Source organism: Pectinophora gossypiella, chromosome 15, assembly GCF_024362695.1.
Source record: "Pectinophora gossypiella chromosome 15, ilPecGoss1.1, whole genome shotgun sequence".
NCBI lineage: Eukaryota > Metazoa > Arthropoda > Insecta > Lepidoptera > Gelechiidae > Pectinophora > Pectinophora gossypiella.
Window position 1 is genome coordinate 11533671 of NC_065418.1, and position 21155 is coordinate 11554825.

At 36.2% G+C, this 21155-nt stretch overlaps 1 protein-coding gene across 2 annotated transcripts in view; it reads right to left on the bottom strand.

Annotated features, from left to right (window-relative positions):
- Nucleotides 1–21155, bottom strand: part of LOC126373320 (connectin-like) — a 63232-nt gene that overhangs the window by 32371 nt on the left and 9706 nt on the right. Inside the window, exon 1 of one of the 2 annotated variants that reach the window (XM_050019437.1) lies at nt 18388–18524. The exons of the other annotated variant lie outside the window; for it this stretch is intronic. The gene's annotated coding sequence lies outside the window, so the exon portion shown is untranslated. Of the gene's footprint in view, nt 1–18387; nt 18525–21155 lie in introns of those variants that run through there. 2 annotated transcript variants of the gene reach the window in all.

Below are 21155 nucleotides of genomic sequence, written 5' to 3' on the forward strand. Positions count from 1 at the left end.
CTACTTTAGACATAACGTTTCATATAAAAATATAAAAAAGATATCTTCAAAAATACCCAATTTACACAACAACCACACAAACACTTATGATTGTAAAAATATCGTTAGTGACAAACAAAGCCTCTTCCAGCTGGCGTTGGTGTGGGTAATCAGATAATGAAGGCAGTGCATTGTGCATGCACGATGGTGCGTCCTATGACTACCGCAGGCTGAAACGCTACATTGTTATTACCGTGTTTTACATAGCTCGCTAGTCTAGGTAGACGTCTACGTATTAATCAGGTTTTCCTTTGACGTAACTTGTTGTAAATGTTCTTCAATCAGGGATGTTACGGATATGAAATTTCGGATACGGATTGGATACGGATATAAGAATAATTATTATACCGGATACGGATTATTATAACGGATATTAAATTATTTCGGATTATCCGTTACTTTCAGATAATTTCGGTTACGGATAATTTTTTTTTAAGTAATTCAAAAGTAAAATACTTCCAAATAAGTAATAAAGTGGTTTTGTTTATAACTACAAGTTATATTATGTTATATAATTACGACAAAAGAAGAAAAAAAAACAAATAATACGCGCGGCTTGTGTGTCGGCATTGGCAGCGGCCGCTTGCCGATATTATCCGAAACTTTTATTTCGGATTCTGTTACGGTTACGGATATGTTTTTATATCGGATATCCGATAGTTTCGGTTACGGTTACGGAGCTACCTAACAACCCTGTCTTCAATGTCTCGCACTGTTAAAAATACAGTATAGGTAAATACATGATGGTGCGTTCTATGACTCCCGCAGGCTGAAACGTTGTATAGGTATCACTGTGTTTTACGTAGATCGTAATTATAGGTAGACGTAATTATGGATTTCCTTCGACGTAACTTGTTGAAGACATGCTTCAATTACATTTACAAATGGGGAGGCTCAAGGCTTTCGCACTGTTAATAAATACAGTATAGGTACACGGTGGGTCCTATGATTACCGTTTGATTACCATTGTCTTACATAGATTGCTATTCTAGGTAAACGACAATTAATCAGGTTTTTCTTCGACGTAGTTTGTTTTGGATATCCCTCAATGGCTGTCTTGAACGGAGAACGCTTAAGGCACTCGCACTGTTAAAAATACAGTATACCTTAAGGTGACAAGAAAACGTAAAACTCATCCAGTAGCTTTGTCATTCTAAACGTTGCGGCAAGATTGTGTTCTTATGAATTTATTCTTCTTTTATCACAACTGGTGTCATTAAAAAAGGGAGGTTAGGATTGAATTTATCTATATCACCTAACCTAACCCTAAGTCAAATATTTCCCATAGCTGGGCACAGGCCTTCCCTCAATTAACCGGAGGGGGTCTGGGGGAGAGGGTATGGAATGATGAACCACGCTGCCCCAGTAACCTAACCATGAGTTTAATAATATCCGTCTTAGGACATCCCCACCAAGAATAGCTGCAAATTTTATTCTAGTGACACGTGACTGTGCCAACCGTTGTTTTTCCTGTTATTAAAACAAAAGACACAGTATTGCGCGAGAAAAATATAGATTGTCACTTTTTCCTCTTAATGGAAACTCACTAGTCTCATTCCATGTGTTGCTGACAATGCTAACATTTTAAAAGCAAAAGACAATGCGAGTTTTATGTTTAAAACTACTCATAAGCATCGTCAAAAGAACAGTCTGTTTATGGAATATGCGGACGAATAATCGTAAAAAGTGTGTCGCGAGTCGCGTCCCAGTTTGCAACTGCCTCTTCCAAGGCTAAACTTTCCGCCATTATAAAACGTTATCACCCTGTTTGTGGTGAAATATGTTCCTGTTTTCTATTTTTATTAGCTTCACTTTTGTCTCGAATTTGAGTTATTATTTTAAATATACATACATACATAAACTCACGCCTATTTCTCACCGGGGTAAGCAGAGAATATAGAATTCCGTTTGCTTCGATCCTGACACACCTCTCTTGCTTCCTCCACATTCATTCATTTAGGGTTAGAATATTTTAGCAGTAAAACGACCGACTATACTCTGATTTTGTCATTTATGTTGTTTTTACTTGCAAAAAAAGCGTTATGTGAGTGTATATGTGTGCGTGTGTGTATACAATTACAAGAACTGACACTCGTTAGGCTCACGAAGCGGAGGTCCCGAGTTCGAATCCCGGTGGGGACATATCACAAAAAAAAAAACACTTTGTGATCTCTAGTTTGGTAAGGACATTACAGGCTGATCACCTGATTGTCCAAAAAGTAAGATGATCCGTGCTTCGGAAGGCACGTTAAGCCGTTGGTCCCGGTTACTATTTACTAATGTAAATAAGTATTCGTTACATGAGCCATGTTAGGGGCCTTTGGCGGCTCAATAATAACCCTGACACCAGGATTGATGAGGTTGGTAATTCACCTCACAACCGACACGATAGAAGAAGTTTGGATACACAATAAAAACTGAAACAAAGTAAATCGTCCTTATAACTCAGACATTTGAAGAGTACCCTCGGTACCTGTGCTCAGTACCTTTATACTGAACACAAAGAGATTGGTACCTCAGATTTCATTGTCTCGTCACCGAACAATCTGGGTTTCGTTCCACAACTTAAGACTGCCGTGTCCTAATTCGGATGATACTTTAATGTTCCATTGGTTGGTCTTTGATCTTTAACGTGGATTCAGTACGTGCTTCAAGGAGCGTTTATATATTATGTACTATGTATATTGATATACTTCGTTTGACAGTTACGATTTTTAAATACCTAAGTACCTACTTTTAGACGGAACGGAATCTAGAGGTATAAAATGGGAGCATCTCTAATTGGGTCGTGTACAGTCATGAGTAATATAATGTATCCACCTTAGGACTCTGTCGCACTAACATATTATTTGACATTTAGTGAGACTTACAGTTCAATTTGTCAAAAAAGTTAATGTGACATGGTACCAAAGTGTATACATAATATTAATGCTCGTGACCGTACTAGGTTCTGAACTAAATAAAGACATACTAACGAAAAACATTTTGGTTTTTTCTATCATAACTTATTTATGAATTTAAACAAGAAACATGTATTGCGATAAAAGTCCGACATTTTATCACGTGTTTCTATGACGTCACAGTGTGATTTTTCATGCAAATTCCATAGTAATTTCGTATTTTGACGTTTAGTAAATAGTAACTGATTTGACTAGATGGAAACTAGCCTATTTTAGCCACGACCATGTCATAAAATTATAATTTTATGTAGATGTAATTATTATATTTTGTATATTGCACCTCATTTTATTCTTCCACAGCTATTATTGTACTACCTCTGGGTTAAAGCACATAATAACGGGTTCTTACCGCGTTTAAATGGGGATATGAGACACCCGATATTTATTTTATGTGCTTTAATTATGATAATAACCGCGTAAACTTAAAACTACCTCTGGGTTGGCTGGAAGAGATCTCTCTTAGAGATAAGCCACTTTTTATATTTTATATCAAATTGTAACTATGTTACCTACTAAATAAAGATATTTCTGAATTTGAATTGGTTTAGGAGTGGATAGAAATAACAGAGGTAGCGATCTTTACGTTGAAACGTAAATCGAAAATAAGATTAAAATCTGGAGGTCAAAATAAGATTTAGAGACTCTTCACACGCGATGCCAAAGTTCAAACACCTTCATTTTAATGTGAAGTGCGCCAATAATACAGTTTAACAAATACAATAAATAAACTGAACTGCTTCTATGCTGTTCTGGGAGCAAATAAAAAAACATAGAACACTTCAGCTGCTTGTCTTCCCGGGCATGTCGTAAAAACCTTTTGGATTGTGTCCACTAACATGATGGTCTAATGGTATGGGCGATAGGCTGATCCCTTAACACCATAAGGTTCATCATATGCAACTTACTGACTGTAAAAAGATATTTTTCAGTTTGAGTTTACTACACTGTAACCATTCTTTGAGATGTATCTCAGATGTTCTTTTCAAGAATTTGTCTTTTAGAGAGTTGGTATGTCCTCATGAGAAAAAAGGCGGTGTAACTTATCAATATTATTACTTTACTAACACTAAACAATTTATAAAATGAAGTCACGTCATTTGAAAAATCCTACAAGTATAAAAACAAATATAATTTACTCCAGTTATCTATGTTTTTCATTATTTTTAATATGATTTATTTATGACATGTATTGTATATGTACATGTAAAAAAAACGTATTTTGTGGAAATTATTAGAAAGGCCGACTATGGGTTTGGCCGACTGATAGCCAATGAGGGACTTTTCAAACAAACATACGTCTGTTATCCATGGATGAGGCTGATTTTTCTTCGTTTAACCTTCTAATTTCAAAATCAGCGCCATCTATAGTGTTTTTGAGGAACGTAGCCAGGAAATTCACTCATTACGCAAACCCCCTTAAAACGAATACTTACTCGTACAAGTACTACACAAAGGTACTCACAGCTACTAAAAACACTCGCGTAAAGCAAACGATTATACGATCAAATTGTCGTATTTCGCACAATTCGCATTGACCGCATCCGCCTGATTTCGTATTAATTGAACGATAAAAACCGGTTTGACAATGGGTTCATTAGTGCACCGGTACCGATTCTGTTTGGTACAGATTTTACCCAGTTTCGTAGCTAGGATGGGTGACACCCGGTATCTTTTTTTTTGACGTTACTTGTTGTTGATTTGCCGCAGGTGGCATTAACTACTTGGTCGGACAAAGCACCCGGTATAGGGTATCGTGGTATCACCTTAAATTGATATTGTTAAATAAAAAAAATCGTTATAAAACAAAGTCTAAGAATTTCTCTTTTGTTTTGTATTTCTGTATCTTCTGTCTGTGCAATAAACTATGTTTTTTTTATATCGTTTACCATGAGGTAATGTCGAGTGTTATGAGTATATTTGGATGGATAATTTATTTAAACTCAGGGGTTACAATACTGAACAAAACTCTTCTGGAAGGAACTCTTCTGGAAGGAATCATCCCCCTCAGCATTCGTTACGATGTTGCACCCTGTACAATTACGTACAGGTAGCCATACGAGTACCTATGGGTATTAGTGACACCGTAACGAATACTCAGGGGTATGATTCAGGCCATAATTCTGAGTGTGAGGCCATAATCAAGTGGAATTTCCTACCGGAAAATCTATGAAAACGTAAGTGTTTTTTTTTATTATTTTCAGTTCCATATTTTAGCGATGGCAAATTATCATTGTTATCAATTCAGAATCATGGTCTGAATCATCCCTCAAAGTTTTCTTAATGATATCACTAACACTCTGTATACTTACCCTTCGTGAAACATGCAGGCGTGATGCTATCTTATTTGTGTGTTGACTTAGTGATTTATCATTGAAAATGGTTTAAGTATAGTTTTATTATACAGGTTGTGAGAAACGGCAGTAGTTTTAGGTGGATGAGATGTTTGTTGTGTAAAAAATGACGATTCAAAGTGTAACTTGTAAGTATGTTACCTACTGAATAAAAAATGAATTTGATTTTGAATTATTTTCACGGATAATATCACCCCAAAACGGCCCCCGCCGTCCAAGCTACGCTACTGCTTTTAGCGAACGCTTATAACCCTCTCACCAAAATGGTCGTATGCTGAAATTACATTGGGGTAAAACGTACGTACTCTCCACTCGGTACTGTAATTGCCTTATCCTGATTTTTTGTTTCGATTTCTGATCATTATGGTCTGGCAACCTCTTTTTTTTTGACTTGACTTTTTGTAGCTTTGCCGCAGATGGCTTTAACTACTTTGCCGGACAAATAGGGAGCCTGTCCCGCCAGCGTGGTCGACGATTTCCCTCATTCAGCGCTTATCGCTATCGACCCACTAGGGTCGATTAATTCTTTCAAATATTCTTCCTCTCAGACGACGCCCTGAGCCGAGGTTCGCGCCCAACTGGGCACCCTCAGGCCTGTTGTCTTAAACGTTGTAGCGGGTGAGAGCCTTCAGCGCTCCCCATTTGTCCGGCCAAGTAGTTAATGCCATCTGCGGCAAATCTACAATAAGTCACGTCAAAAAAAAAAGGAGCGCTAAGGGTTCTCGACCACTACAATATTTAGAACAACAGCCCTAAGGGTGCCCAGTTGGGCGTGAACGTCGGTTCGTGAACCTCGAAAGAATTAATACAGATAGCGGTAAAAGCCAAATGAGGGAAATCGTCGACCTTGCCGACGGGGTCGATATCGATGTCCTGAAGTGGTTGTTGTCGCGAGCTGATTAGCCGCTTCTATAGCTAAGAGTGATCGGGTCGGCTGGCAGCCAGTCACCTACATATCTATCTATACACATATATCATTGTATCTATTTAAAGAATTTTACAGCAAATGTGATTGAAAGTTGTCTTCTTGCAACTTGTATAAAGAGCACTAATTTGTGTCTGTCTGTCACCCTGACCTAGAATGATATAAGCTCTGTTCGGAAAACGCGTGGTACATCGCAGTGACACAGGTTTGAATTCCAGCTCAACCAGGTGAGAGCCAGCGCTCCCCATTTGTCCGGCCAATGCCATCTGAGGGAAACCAACATTAAGTTACGTCAAATAAAACATTTCGAGCTGTAATCCACTGAATTCGACGTTATGAGTTTAAATACCTACATGATCGCAGGTTTGAATTCATATACATGGAACTTAAAGCACACCTGGACACTTCATACAAACAACCTTTACACAGACACTACACAGAATAGTGGGTGTGTATATACTCTTGTGCTACTATACACTTGTGCCTACCCCTTCAGAGTATTCAGGCCTGATGCTTGTTTTGTCATACTTATAAGGTAAAGAAATGTTTTGTGATTCGCATATGCCAATCCCATACATTTCAATTTTAATAACCTACTTCTTTTATTTACTTGTTACATTTGATTACTTTTCCGCTGATGCTCGTTTCTTTGAAAAGTTAACGAACGACGTATCTTTTGTCTTCGTCCCGATTCGATATCGCGTCATTATTTTGTTAACCCATTACATAGACGCATACTCAATTTGGATCATCATTCATTTCTTATTCGCATTTGTACAAGTCGTATGAACTCCGTCGTCGAAAGACTTGCAAGGAAATTAATCGTAATGATGCTTCAATCCGCAAAAGAAATAGGTACCCACCTAATCCAAATAAAAACGTAATCATATTTTTTATTGGATGTTCGTGGATGGACAAATATTTTCTTTGCTGATCCTACTTGAGTAACAAGGCTGTCAATTGACGTTTTTAGATAGGCATGTTTATTATAGGCATACCACCTTACAAATAAAAAACAAACCAGGGTTGATCGCGGGTTTAAGTATTTGACAGCTAAGCAGAATTAAATCTAATTATCATACGATTCGACTGAACTTTGCTTGGATGTCAAATACTTAAACCCACGTTCATCCCTGGTTTTTTTTTTTATGTGGATAGTGTTTCTGTTTTCTTGTCCGAGGCTTAGTATTGTACAACCTGTGCCGTCAGCAATCGTTTTTCCTGATAAACAAAAGAATGACAATTACCATCTACAATTATTTAGGTTTATCATGTATCAGATTTTAAATTCAGAACTTAGTCTTTCATAGTTGTGTTGTACACAACGGAATTGGCTACTTGACAAACTAGTCAAATGAGATACAGAAATCAGAATCATTTATTCAACGTAATTACCATGGATAAAATTGTTGAAGGTCAATGTAACCTTTTTGTCATCATCCCTCAAAGTTTTCGTTACGATGTCACTAACACCCTGTATTTTGTATTTCTCGTCATACAGCGCATTAGGTTACACTGTAATGTTGTATGTACTTTTATAAATAAATAAATAATAAATGAACCCCAATTGTGATACAGTCGTGAGCTTATGTTATGTTTGTTGTGTCATACATGAAAACATTGGATGCGAAATTTAGTTTAAGAGCAATGTAACGCAATTTTTCTAAGTGGCAATATGAAAAAGCATGACTCATGATACCGCTATACTCGTACTTTATTTTGATGCGTTTCTAAACAATTTCCCCACAGGCCAAGTATCAAACAAACACTGAAATAACAGGTTAAGTCGCACAAAAATAAGTTAAAACAAGCCGCGGCATGAGCCACAACCCTGGTATTATGTAGACCCTGTTGATTGAGCCACGACATTGCGTTTCACATAGTATTGTGTTACGTACATTAGGTAAATAACGTACTTATAACCAAATAACTGATATTTAACAGGGTCAAAGATAAATTATAAAATGCTAATCTAGAAATAGAATCCAGTCTAAAATTACCTCTTTGGTCGAGTGGTTGAGCGTTGGGCTCACCACATGATGGGTGGAGATATGCCACAGAAAATACTTTGTGATCCTACTTTGATTAGGACATTACAGGCTGATCACCTGATTGTCCGAAAGTAAGATAATCGGTGCTTAGCAAGACACGTTAAGTTGTTGATCCCGGTTATTACTTACTGATAAGTCGTTACATGAACCATGTCAGGCGCCTTTGGCGGCTCGATAGTAACCCTAACACCAGGGTTGGTGAGGTTGTTAATCCACCCCACAACCCACATGATAGAAGAAGAAAAACGACAACGATGCGTTTTGATAGTCTGTTGCGTCGACGCAACGGAACGACGTATACGTGGCCTCTGTCTTAATTCATGTATAGATACTACCGTAGTTTTATCAAAAAAGATGTTTATTTTTCTACATAGGCGTGACGCTTTGTTATGTTTGTTTGTTTTTTTAACAACTTAGGATCGTACCCATAAATTATGGTCTTAAACTTATTTAATATTCGTTCTGTTTGATTGACTTTCTCTAAATTTCAGAAATAATTTTACTATTTACAATGACTACCTACCACTTAAAACTTTCAACAGTAAACATGTATTATAGCATTAAAAGGTTCTACATTGTTTTGGTGTAGTCAGGCGATCAGAGGATTAGCCCACTTTAAAGCTTAACTAGGGTCAATTTACATGGTTCTTAGACCTAATATACCTAGTTTTGTAAACGATTTCTAAAGAAACAATTACCTCATCATCTCCCTAGCATTATTCCGTTTTTCACAGGGTCCGCTTACCTAACCTGAAGAATTGACAGGTCTGGTTTTTTACAGAAGCGACTGCCTGTCTGACCTTTGAAAATTCCACTTGATATTAACTCAGAATCATGTTCTGAATCGTCCCGTTATAATTCGTATTCGTTACGATGTCAATAACACTCTGTATGGGCTGTTTAAGTTATATGCTGTGTCTAATAAATAGTAGACATACATACATAAACTCACGTCAATTTCCCACCGTGGTAAGCAGAGACTAATAATTCCATTTGCTTCGATCCTGACACACTTCTTTTGCTTCCTCCACATTCATCAATCGCTTCATACACGCCGGTTCAGAGTAAGAATACTTTTCTAAGGACATCTCCAATTTGGTCAATGTACGTCATTCTATGTCTTTGTCTGCCAGCCCTACCACCAACCTCCGCTTTAAATACTGCTTTTGTAATTCTAACTATTTTTCAAGAAAACACTGTAATTGGGTGACTTTAGCGACTATTTATTAATTCCCATCGCAATTCTTTCCACAACCAACGTCTCCTAGAAAAGTCGGGGAACCAATCCAACCCGGTTCTTCATTTGTTTTTCTCGCCGCGTAATTCTCACTTCCGTTCCCGCCTTTTCTGTTTACTTACTTTTTAAATTAATTATTTAGTTGTTTAACATTTACAATTATAAATAATTTATATAAACTCTATTTAATAATATTTTAAATCATTAAAATACTTTTAAATTATATGCCCATTTGCTTGAACGATAAAAGTGCAGGTAAATTAATAGTCCATATAAATTCCATCGTTTCGCAACTTTTAACTTTAATCTAGTTAATATTCATGTTAGATATTGAGATACCTACTTGCAGATAATTCAACTTCTTTTAAAATATGAGTGATCATGACACTATATAGAGAATTAGATTAGATAAAATTGCAGTGGCTACCCATGACCTCCTGTCGCCCAGGAGCGGTCGCTGCAAACTGCTGTTCTACTGTTCTAACCTTTTATTTAGGTTCCAAATTTTAAATTCTTGGAGCGTAAATCTGCAGAAAAATATTCTTAGGTCCCATTACGAAACGCGATCATATATTATGTCATAGATCACATTCACAACTCACACGGGAGAAGAAGATAAACATGGCTATTGTTTTTCAAGGTCTTCTTCTGCTATCGTAGATCGTACTAAACCTTTTCTAAAGACATCTCCAACTAAATACATACACTACTACAGACACTACGGATTAAATAGTAATAATAAAAAAGTTTATTTAGGTAAAACTTAAGACATAGTAGAGATATTTATAAAAGTTTTATACCCCGTATAAACATAATGTTCCAAATAAATTGTGATAGCAACGCCACCCGCCGTACCCTACACTATTAGTTTTAATTAACCCGATTATTATCACCTTAATTATGATAAATGATACTAGTTAGTATATTTATAAATATATTTGAAATAAAAGTTAATATTCTTCATCTTCATTTAGGTTTAAGTATTTAAGTCGGTGACATGTGGGTACTTAGTTCATCTTGCGATGGATGTACCTCTGACTACCCCAATAGGGGTTTTGTCTTGAGCTCCTGTTATTAAGTACGTAGTTACGATAGTTATGATGGAAGTATTAAATTACCCTTTAATAAAACAGGGTACTTAAATAACAAAATTACATAATTTACATGCACACTGTATCCTGACCATCCATATCTCCCTATCCATCCATAGGGAAGGACGTTAATGGGCTGATGATGATGATGACAGTATCCTGACCAGAGGCATCGGGTTCCATTCCGGATCGGTTCAATTCCTATGAGTTTCCGGATTTATAGACCTATGTCTACTGTGATACTGTGGGTTGGTAAGATCAACCTAATAGAGTTCTACAACGTTAATTCGAACTTTTTATGTTTTTTTAGGGTTCCGAACTTCAAAAGACAAGTTAGTCGCGGCCGTTTGTACACACTGTGTAGGGTCAATTGCGCATTGGACAAAGCTACTTAAAGCCGTAGCGTAGTATTTAATGTTTGATTGCACTGGTATAGTAATTTTATAAATATTGCAAATTAATTATGATCTTATAATATTAAGAACGATAATTATTTGAGTTATTTATTATTTGAAACTGTGTATGGAACTATGATTTCTGCAACAAATACAACTTATTTATTTAAAAGGGAAAACGGAACCCCTTATACGATCACTGTGTAGTCCGATTGTCTGTCGTACAGAGATAACATAAAAAACGTCTGATACTTATGTCTGTTGGCCCTTGAAGTTGTAAAAAATCAAGCTTTTAAATCGACTGTAATCAATCCTAAAACACGGCCATGTAAGCCTTAGTTTGTCTAACATTTCTCATAGCCCTAAAATCATTTGGCAAAATGAACCTTTGGCTGTATTTTTCTTGACTTTAAATCCAGTAAAATAAGTAAATATATTTGTTTGAGTATCGATATAATTCGTATTTGTTTTAATAACGTCTACCTGTAGGGATTCTCTTAAAATGCATAAATGTTTTTGTCATAATTTTAATTATCATAATCCTTTTTGCATAACGTTTTTTAGCATAATAGTACTTTCCCATAATAACATCTAGGAATACTGTTTTGTTAGGTATAACTTATTTTTGGACTAATATTTGTTTGTATAAATTTGATTCGCATATAAATAGGTATCCATAATTCTTTTTTAGAATAACAAATAGTGTTTTGTCATAATTTTTACAAGGCATAACATTAGGTTAGGGTGCGGCGGGGGTGGCCCTTGGGCCACCCCTAAGCCGCCAGCATGTTTATCTTACACACGAAAAGTATACCGAATGATGACCAACAGCATGAAATAGTGGCAAAAAATATAAAAAGTCACAATCATGAATCAAATGCAGCCAAGGAAAAAGTAAATTTCGAAAATGTTCAAAGTTGCGTCAAAACTTTTCTTATTCGGAGTATAGTTTTTATGCTTATAATAATTATGCTTATATATCATTATTGCCATTAGTTATTATGCTTATAGTAGTTATGACTTTCAAAATTATGCTTAAATAGTTATGACAAATTAATACTATGCGAAACTAATAATAGGACAAGTAACAGTATGCCATGGTAAATTATTACATAAAATTTTATGAGTAAAAATAGAGAACCCTACCTGTATACTCTGTGCACTTAGTAAATATTAAATATACTTACAACTAATATGAAATGACTTGGCTAAAGTTCTCTAATACCGTGACAGGCACTCTCAAAGGAATACTTGCATGAAAACAAAGCATTATTATTATGAAATTCCCTTCTGAATAGCACCCCAGTCCTTGCATTTAACATACCTCCAATTTAATTACTTAAAATACCTTTTTTACTGCGATATGTTAAAAAAAGAACTTGATTAATATCCGTGGGGTACGCACGCACGCCACACACTATAGATTTTTTATTGGGGTTTCATTAACCAAATCCAAAACCTTCTATTTATTTATTTAACTTAGTTATAGCTGTGGCGATTTCTCTAAGATATAGAGTCTCCTTTGGTTTTGACTCTTATGACTAGCTGGATTTAGAGAATGACATTTTCTTTTTAAAAAAATGATTTTCTTTTTCCTTGGTTCACGCTGCCTTCAAATTGTAAGATATTTTTCTGTTTTCTTTTTTTATAAATACGTGTTTAGAGTAGCAAAAGCTTTCCATTGCTAAACTGCTGACCCCGACGTGATGAGAACACACAAATTTTACACACAGCATTATAAAAAGAATAAATTGGTATATGAGTTTGCCAATTACACGCGTACGATCACGAGTACTAATACGTATACCTACACGTTGAAACCTTGTTACATTATCTTTTTTGGCAAATTAAACCGTAAGTCTCATTAAATGTCAAATATGATAGTGCGACAGGGTTCTAAAGTGTACATGATTGCTCATGACGGTACAAAGCATTTGCCGTAAATTAAAATAAACCAGCATAATACCCTAGCTTTTCGTATTTTGTAGTGAAACAATGTGGCGTGTGGTCCTGCGTACACTAAAAAATATACGAATTAAAATTACAAATAGCAGGTTGAAATTATATAATAATATCTAGTCAAAAGTACAAAATTACTGCTAAAAGTTGACTAATTGATTATGAACTCCTCTCTTCAATAATATTGGATAAATTCGACAGACTGAAACATTAAATTTATAACCGTTCATCTGTGAGATGCCTAATGCAATGCAAGTAGTACATCTCTAGGGAGACTTTATTCCTCACACCCTAAAGCCAAATGTACCTAACTCATAAATTCGCGCCAGGTTGTGGAACAACTCATATAAAATTAATAAGTTTGAGCCGCTCAATACGCGGCACTTTATGTCGTTTTAATTTTATTATGCGGAACCTTTTAACCGCTAGCAGTGTCACTCCTAACCGCATTTTGTTTTACATTAAGATACATATGGGGTGACAATGGGGCGAGTTGGGGTTTAATTTCACTCATAATGTGTTTACCCGACCGAAGTAGAGCCGACATGATATACAAGGAAGTGAGCTTGTAAACTTTGTATTTGTTAAGGTACGTAGTGGGAAATAGAATATGAAATACATTTTCAACAGAAGGAGTAGGTAAAACATTTTGTTAGAATACGAATTAACCTTTCATATGTTTATTACGATTGTATCTAGGTACGATTTTTAAATATGGAATTTATATACTTATATTTAAGTTGTCGCTCCCGCGGTCTAGTAAGAATGTTGGGCTCACGATCTGGTGGTCCGGGTTCGATTCCTCATTGGGGTATTATCGAAAATTTTGTTAAGCTGTCCTTTGTTTAGATAAAACATTACAGGCTGTCACCTAATTGTCCGAAAAACTTAGATGATTTCGTGCTTCGGGCTCGTTAACCAGTTGGTCTCGGCTTTTAGCTGTAAAACAGCTCTTCCAACCCGCAGTGGAGCATGCTCCATATCCCTCCGGTTAATCGAGTGTAGTCTGTGCCAAATAATATGATTATATATCCTGTTAATGTTATGTACGTTATGCTTTACATGTAATGAACTAATACGTAACAGGTTAGATAGGTCACGATCCTTTCTACGATAGGAATTTTTACTTTTTCCATGGAAACACACTAAAGCTATCCAATTACTATAACATAATTCACGAAATTCCAAGCATTCCCAATTAAAAAATATACAATTCACAATACTTTTTATCGAAATCTTAATGTACTTATATAAACGGTTGAAATGTGGAAAAAACAATATTTTGCTTACTTAGAAAAATGTTCAGTCGGTTGAAACTCGTCAGCCCAACAAAAGTATAGCAACACTAACCGTCCGCCTGCGATTACGCCCGCGTAATTTCGTGGAAATATAACAAAGTTTTATATTAACTTTCAGGCTCTTTTTAACCCTTTACAACATTAGTTCACGACTACTTCCCAATTGGGGTAGTCAAAGGTATATCTATCGCAAATTTAACTAAGCACCCACACCTCACCGAGCTTTCTGTTAGACCAACGTGTTAAGTGTTGAGCCGGCGCCGTCTTCAATGGTCGAGCTGTGTTTAGGGGATTCATCACTAATTTAAGAGCCACGCTCTTGTTGGAGTAGTACTCCATGCTACTTGTTAGGGAAAAATAGGGCAGTGATTTCCCTCTTGCTTTCCGCCCCGCAGTACTCTGTCTGACGCGAATGGGATGGCGCTCAGAGTAGTCTATTTCAAAGTCATACTAGGACTCCTGTCCTTTTCCTCTGAATAGTACTGACCGTTACTGCTGCCCTCTATCAGGTTCCAGGTTACAGTCCCTGTGACGCGCCACTTCCGTCCTGCATTGTCGTACCGATGGCTTCCATCTCCGCCTCTGCAACCGTTGGGGTCTTCACCCGTATCCCTGGGCAAGGGTTCTACGTTATACCCTGTAGGTCTGGGTCCCTATCCGAACTCAGCCACCATCCCACTTCGGGCTACTGAAGTAAGAGGCGCCCACCCCCACGGCAAGGACGCGCCGAATAGTAATTGCCCTAGGAGTATAGATAGGGAGATTTAGGGAATTAATTAAGACAAATACCATATTAGTGCTTATATACGTCACTTGGCAGTTAACTCCTTAAAATGCGTAATGTGCCATGGTTGTGGATAAGAAATTTTACAAGAAACTATTACCTAACATTTTCATAATAACCGCATAGTTCCTACTACCGCCTAGAGCCTGATATCAGGGGGAACAAGTAGCCGTAAGTAGTAGTAGTAGGAAGACCGCTTAAGTTTCAATATGAGGTCGCAGGCTCGAATTCAGCACGGACCTCAACCAATGATTTTGAGTTCATATTTTGATCATAGATGATTGATATCACGTGGTTTACTCTGCTACATGGGACTTAACCATAGCTGGCGAGAAGTGAATGTTAATTCTATACCTCTATCTTTTATGTATGCTTACTCTGAGCTTTTAAAATAATTTGTTCACAATGCTGTTACTAACTTTAGCATTATTTACTAACTTCATAATTTTAAATTAATTACTAATCCTTTAAATATCTATTTTAAGTTTTTTTTTGTATTAAAATTACTACCTACTGAATATTTATGTCATTGTTTTAAGACGAAATTTGTAGCTAACCCTATCACAGGCTTCGGTCTTTTTGGGTTGCTACTGTAACACTGCATTAAAAACAAGTGGTGTAAATTAGGTATAAGAACTTGTAATAATAATAAATAAATAAATATAAATAAATACCTCTGCCTACTCCTTACAGGCGTAATGATATGATTCTATGCGCGTACTGACTAAATAAGTTGTATTTCCCGAAATAATAATTAAAGTAATTAAAACACATAATAACGGGTTCTTACCGCGTTTTAATATAGGGATATGAGACTCCCGATATTTCGGCAATGTTTCAAGTGCCATGATGTGATAATGGCCCCGATTCCTGCAGACATCTCTTAATTTTACTTTAAGTTATACCTGTCATTTTCTTATCCGCCGAAAAGGAAAGGGACGGATGATTGACAGCTCTTAATTTTAGGAAGAATGAGTAAATAAATGAATAACCCGGGCGAATTTTTAGACAGTTGTTTTAGATTTGTGCTTAAAATTGACGTGTGTTCCATAAATTTTATGCTTGTCGATTACCCGTCCCTTTCCTTTTCGGCGGATAAGAAAATGACAGATATAACCTAAAATTAAATTAGATGGTATTTACAGGAATTAGCACCATTATGTGTTTTAATTATGATAATAACCGCGTAAACTTAAAACAATGTATAATTCAAGTACTTAAATCCATATCCATATCTGACAATCGGGTCGTGTATTAGGTTCAAGATAAATTATGAAATTCTGATTACTAAATAAAGACAGATCTAGAACTAACATACATAACATAAACAGCCTATATACGTCCCACTGCTGGGCACAGGCCTCCCCTCAATCAACCGGAGGGGGTATGGAGCATACTCAACCACGCTGCTCCACTGCGGATTCTAGAACTAACGAAATACATTTTCTTTTTTCTGTTTAAGTTTTATGAATTTTAGTCAAGAGAAACGTACGATAAGTCCGATATTTTATCACGTTTTTCTATGACGTCACAGTGTGCTTATTCATACAATATCCTTAGTAATTTTGCGTTTTGACGTTTAGTAAAAAAGTAACTGATTTGACTAGATGGAAACTAGTCTATTGACTTACCGGGTGAGAGCCTTCAAAGCTCCCGTTCCGGCCAAGGAGTTGCAATGCAGCAAATCTGCGATAAGCGTACAGTCATGAGCAATATATGCACCCACTTTAGGACTCTGTCACACTAACATATTTGACATTTAATGAGACTTACAGTTCAATTTGTCAAAAAACTTAATGTGACAAGGTACCAAAGTGTATGTATACATATTAATGCTCGTGACCGTACGACTGTATAATATTATGTTACCTACCACGTTATACACGCCACACATGTCACAAAACTATGGGGCGCTTTTGTGCTCACGGTCCAGGGTTCGTTTCCCGCTAATCCAATCTGTCTACCTGTCAATGTCAGCCAAATTAACTCACTTGTCGGTTTATTATTTGTTAATAACACGAAATAGAACGATATACTCAACCGCTAATATCGGGAGCTAATTTTATGTTACACGCCTTAATTATAAGTAATAAATAATTCTTCAGGTAATTAATAAGGAAATCCTTCATTTCCACGCTTTTGTGATATATAAGGCGTGTTCTGGTAATTTTACGTAATTATACCTCACAATTATACTCAATAAGTTTTTACAAGGAAAATTCACAGAACATCACCACGAATAAAAAAAGAAAGAAAAAATGTTTGTTCGATATTCGAACATTTTCGGACATTTAGAGCTATACTATATGTAAAGGTACAAACCTACTGCATGAGTTCCAAACTTAAAATTTCGCATTAGTACAACAAAATTATCCTCCTCTTAAAAAAAGTCAAAACCGTTGGCAAACAAGCTCGAAATGTTCCTAATTGCGCGCTCATAGTTTTCAATTACATTTGCAAACTCTGCGAGGTGTTATAACCATAAACTTTTATTGGCCCTCATTTGTTAGAGGCGAAGTGCCATTACACCGCAGAATTGGCGACGGCGCCATTTTTAAAAACTATTTTTTTTCGATGATAGCACAGTCACTGGCTGTTATGGATAATTTTAGTTCTTTTTTTAAGAAACTAGGAGCATGTCTTTTAGTACAGTCACTTTTTTTTTAAACCTGTTTCTGTGTTTACTTTACGTTTGTTGATTACGGATATGTATTTTTATAGAATTGCGTTTCTGGACTTTTTGGTGAGCAAGGTTTTTTTTTACAAGCAGCGTTTATTGGACTTTTTGATTAGTTCTTTAAAGAATTTTGTTTCTAATCTTTTTGGTGCGCTTTATTTAGATTGGGAGGGGAAATTGTACAGATTTGCAAGTAGTAAAATTGTAGCTTGGCTGTAAAAGGCTAAAGGGTAATAATATTAAATAAAAATCTAAGTTCGCCATCAGCAGGTGTGATTGAATTAAAATTGACTTGACACAAAAATGTCGACTAAGTTAAGTCCTTTCCAACATAAACCGGCACTATAACTACTTCAAAAAAGTAAATACCTATGGATGAATGGTCAGTGGTCATCTTCGGACTTTAGTAACAGTATCATGTTAGGCACGAGTCACACGCGAGCAGTCCATAAATTAACCATTTCTCTTGAATACGCGACAAATAAGAATTCTTCGCATACCTTGCAGAAGCTTGCATTTTTTACACACATAACGTAAGGAGTCGCGTTATACGGTGTAAAAAATAGACATATAAGTTTTCAAATTCAAAATAAGTTACAAAAAAAATGTTGTTAACTTACCAAATACACCTTAAATAAATAAGCCTGATCATGATGAAATAAGCCCAGTATTTCCGCGACACAAAAAAGATTTAAAACAAGAATAACCAAAATATCGGCCGTGACTTATTTAAATACCCCGTGAAATACAGCAGGTGTACTTTAAAATGATTTTCTGTAGTGATAACGAAAAAATTCCAAGTAGAATTATGTATGGGGGTAATTATCAGCGAATATTAACAAGGCGATACAATGTCGACGTTTTATTTATGCATAGCCATAATTACTGTCATTTAATATGCGTTAGGATATCGCGATGAAATATTTATATATTCGGAATCTTTCGAACAAAGATTTCTGTGTTCGAATTTTTTGAATTTGTTTTTATTCGTTACTTACAACTTTTTTTATTTAATGTCCGATTTATATTCTGACTGGTAGTAAATAAATTAATCTACTGTTTCCTTTACTTGGTTTAGATATTTATTGTCTTGCTCCTGTAGTTTTGATTTATATCGTATTGTAACGTAGTTTCAGTGGTTTCTTGTTTGTTGGGAAGTTTCTTGCTTCCGCTTCTTCATAACCCAAACACGTTCCGAAATAGTAACAATTGATAGAATTGTAGAATAGAACCACTGATAGTCGAATTTGTTTTCTATTACATGTTTGCAAATCACGTGCTCGTGGTCAAGGAAAACATCGTGAGAACAACATTACCAAGAAATGCATTTAAGGAGGCTGGTTTTCCCATCCCTGGTTGGTAGGTCAGACCAGCAGTCGCTTCAGTAAAAAACCGGACTTGTCAAATCTTCAGGTTAGGTAAGCGGACCCCGTGAGAAACGAAATAATGCTAGGCAGAAGTTGATAGGTACTTACTAAAAAATAAACTTTTTATTTCAAGCTACAAAAGCCCACAAGATAAATACCGTAACCTTAGTATACAGATAGAAATTGAAATTAACAATTAAACACTACATGGCCAGAAAGTGTTAGGTAAGCACTATTTGTGTTATTTTTTATTTTGTCTTATCGTCCTCGTAGATGTACCTCGGATGGCATTCACTTGGCCGGAAGTTACTAGTGTAGGTATTCACACTCTAAGAAAAGCAACTTTAAATAAACCGTATAGGTAATACTTTCAAAAACGTACTAGTTATTTTGAAGAAAACTTGCTATAAACTTAAGAGAAGCCACGCGAGAGAGCTAATAAGAAAGTTGGAGTGAAGTTGTAAAACAACAGTTAAGTAATAATGTTATTACTTTGCCTCTTAGCCCTCTAGCACTAGGGGCGAAATTGGGGCTTTTTAGAGATTACGGCTCGTCGCTTCCGTGATAATGGAGGAAGGGGAAATGAACAAATTTTTGACAAATTCTCGCCGTCACTGTATTAGGCCAGGCGTACTTTGGATGCGTTTTAGAACGAATTTGATTCATCTGTACACGTACGAACGAACCTGTATTGTGTACACAATTTCAACCTTGCAAGTACTACTGACGTGTGCACACTTTGTCCAAGTTGCTCGTCATTCACAAACACCGGTGTCTGTGCATGTTTACGCACAAGTCCGTCCAAACTGCAACCAGCCTAAAGCTCTCCACGCACAAAGGCGTTTGTACAAAACGCGTCGCGCCACGATTTTCTGTATGAACGCGTGCATACAAACTCGAACATTACAGTGCTTCTATTTTCTTAATGTTCTCCGGCAATAATCGTATCATCAGAATTTGAATTCAAAATTAAGTTGTCGTTGTCGTTTTGTTTTGATTCTCGCGTGAACAAAAGAACAAAAAAGAATTTAGTTCCAAATTCAAATCTGATACACGATAAATTTAATAATTGATGAAAATGGACTATTTGCATTTCACAAAAAACTACACTAATACCTACTATTACTTTAACAAACACATAATATTTCTCGATAGAGACCAGTTGGGTAGGAGACCAAAGAACAAACACCGAACGGGAAGCTTTCTCCCAACAGTAACATAACAATAACATTATAGGTAAGATAACATTTTATTGGTACTTACTTGAGCTCAAAACATCACAGTACAAAGTCAGATCAAATCTTCTATCTACGCCTTCATAGCAAGCTACTTGATAAATCCATAGCAAAAATGTTGCACGGATACCGTGCGGCAGCATCGCGGCAGCAACTCGACGCCTCGCGACATATTACATACATACATACATACATAAACTCACGCCCGTAATCCCTAATGGGGTGGGCAGAGCCACAAGTAATCAAAGACAACTTGCAGCCACTGTTGATACGAAGTCCAAAGATGGATATGATGAACCTTATGGTGATAAGGGATCAGCCTATCGCCCATAACATTAGTCCATCATGTTAGAGGACGCAATCCCTCTGTCGGTTTTTACGACATGCCCGGGAAGAGAAGCAGCTGAACGTGTTCTATGTTTTCTATATGCTCCCAGAACAGCATAGAAGCAAGACATATTAATCACGGATTTATCAAGTAGAAGTATTGCGGATTTATTCTTCGTTTGTCCCACTGAGTTTTGTCCCACATAAAAAATTCCTATGTCGTCCCGAACAATATTCTTCCTTCGTCCCAAAATATAATTTTAAATACACTTCTCATCAAAAAAATCGAAACACCTTGCAAGTTTACGTTTTGTCAGGATTATCAGAAAAATGTGTACATTTAGGAATAAATGTTAAATGTCGTTTAATAGTGAGTAATATGAGCTTATCAAATCTTAATGTTAATGTTCTAAATTTAAATGAATTTTTCATAGGTTTCGTATTTTGTTAAATGAGTCA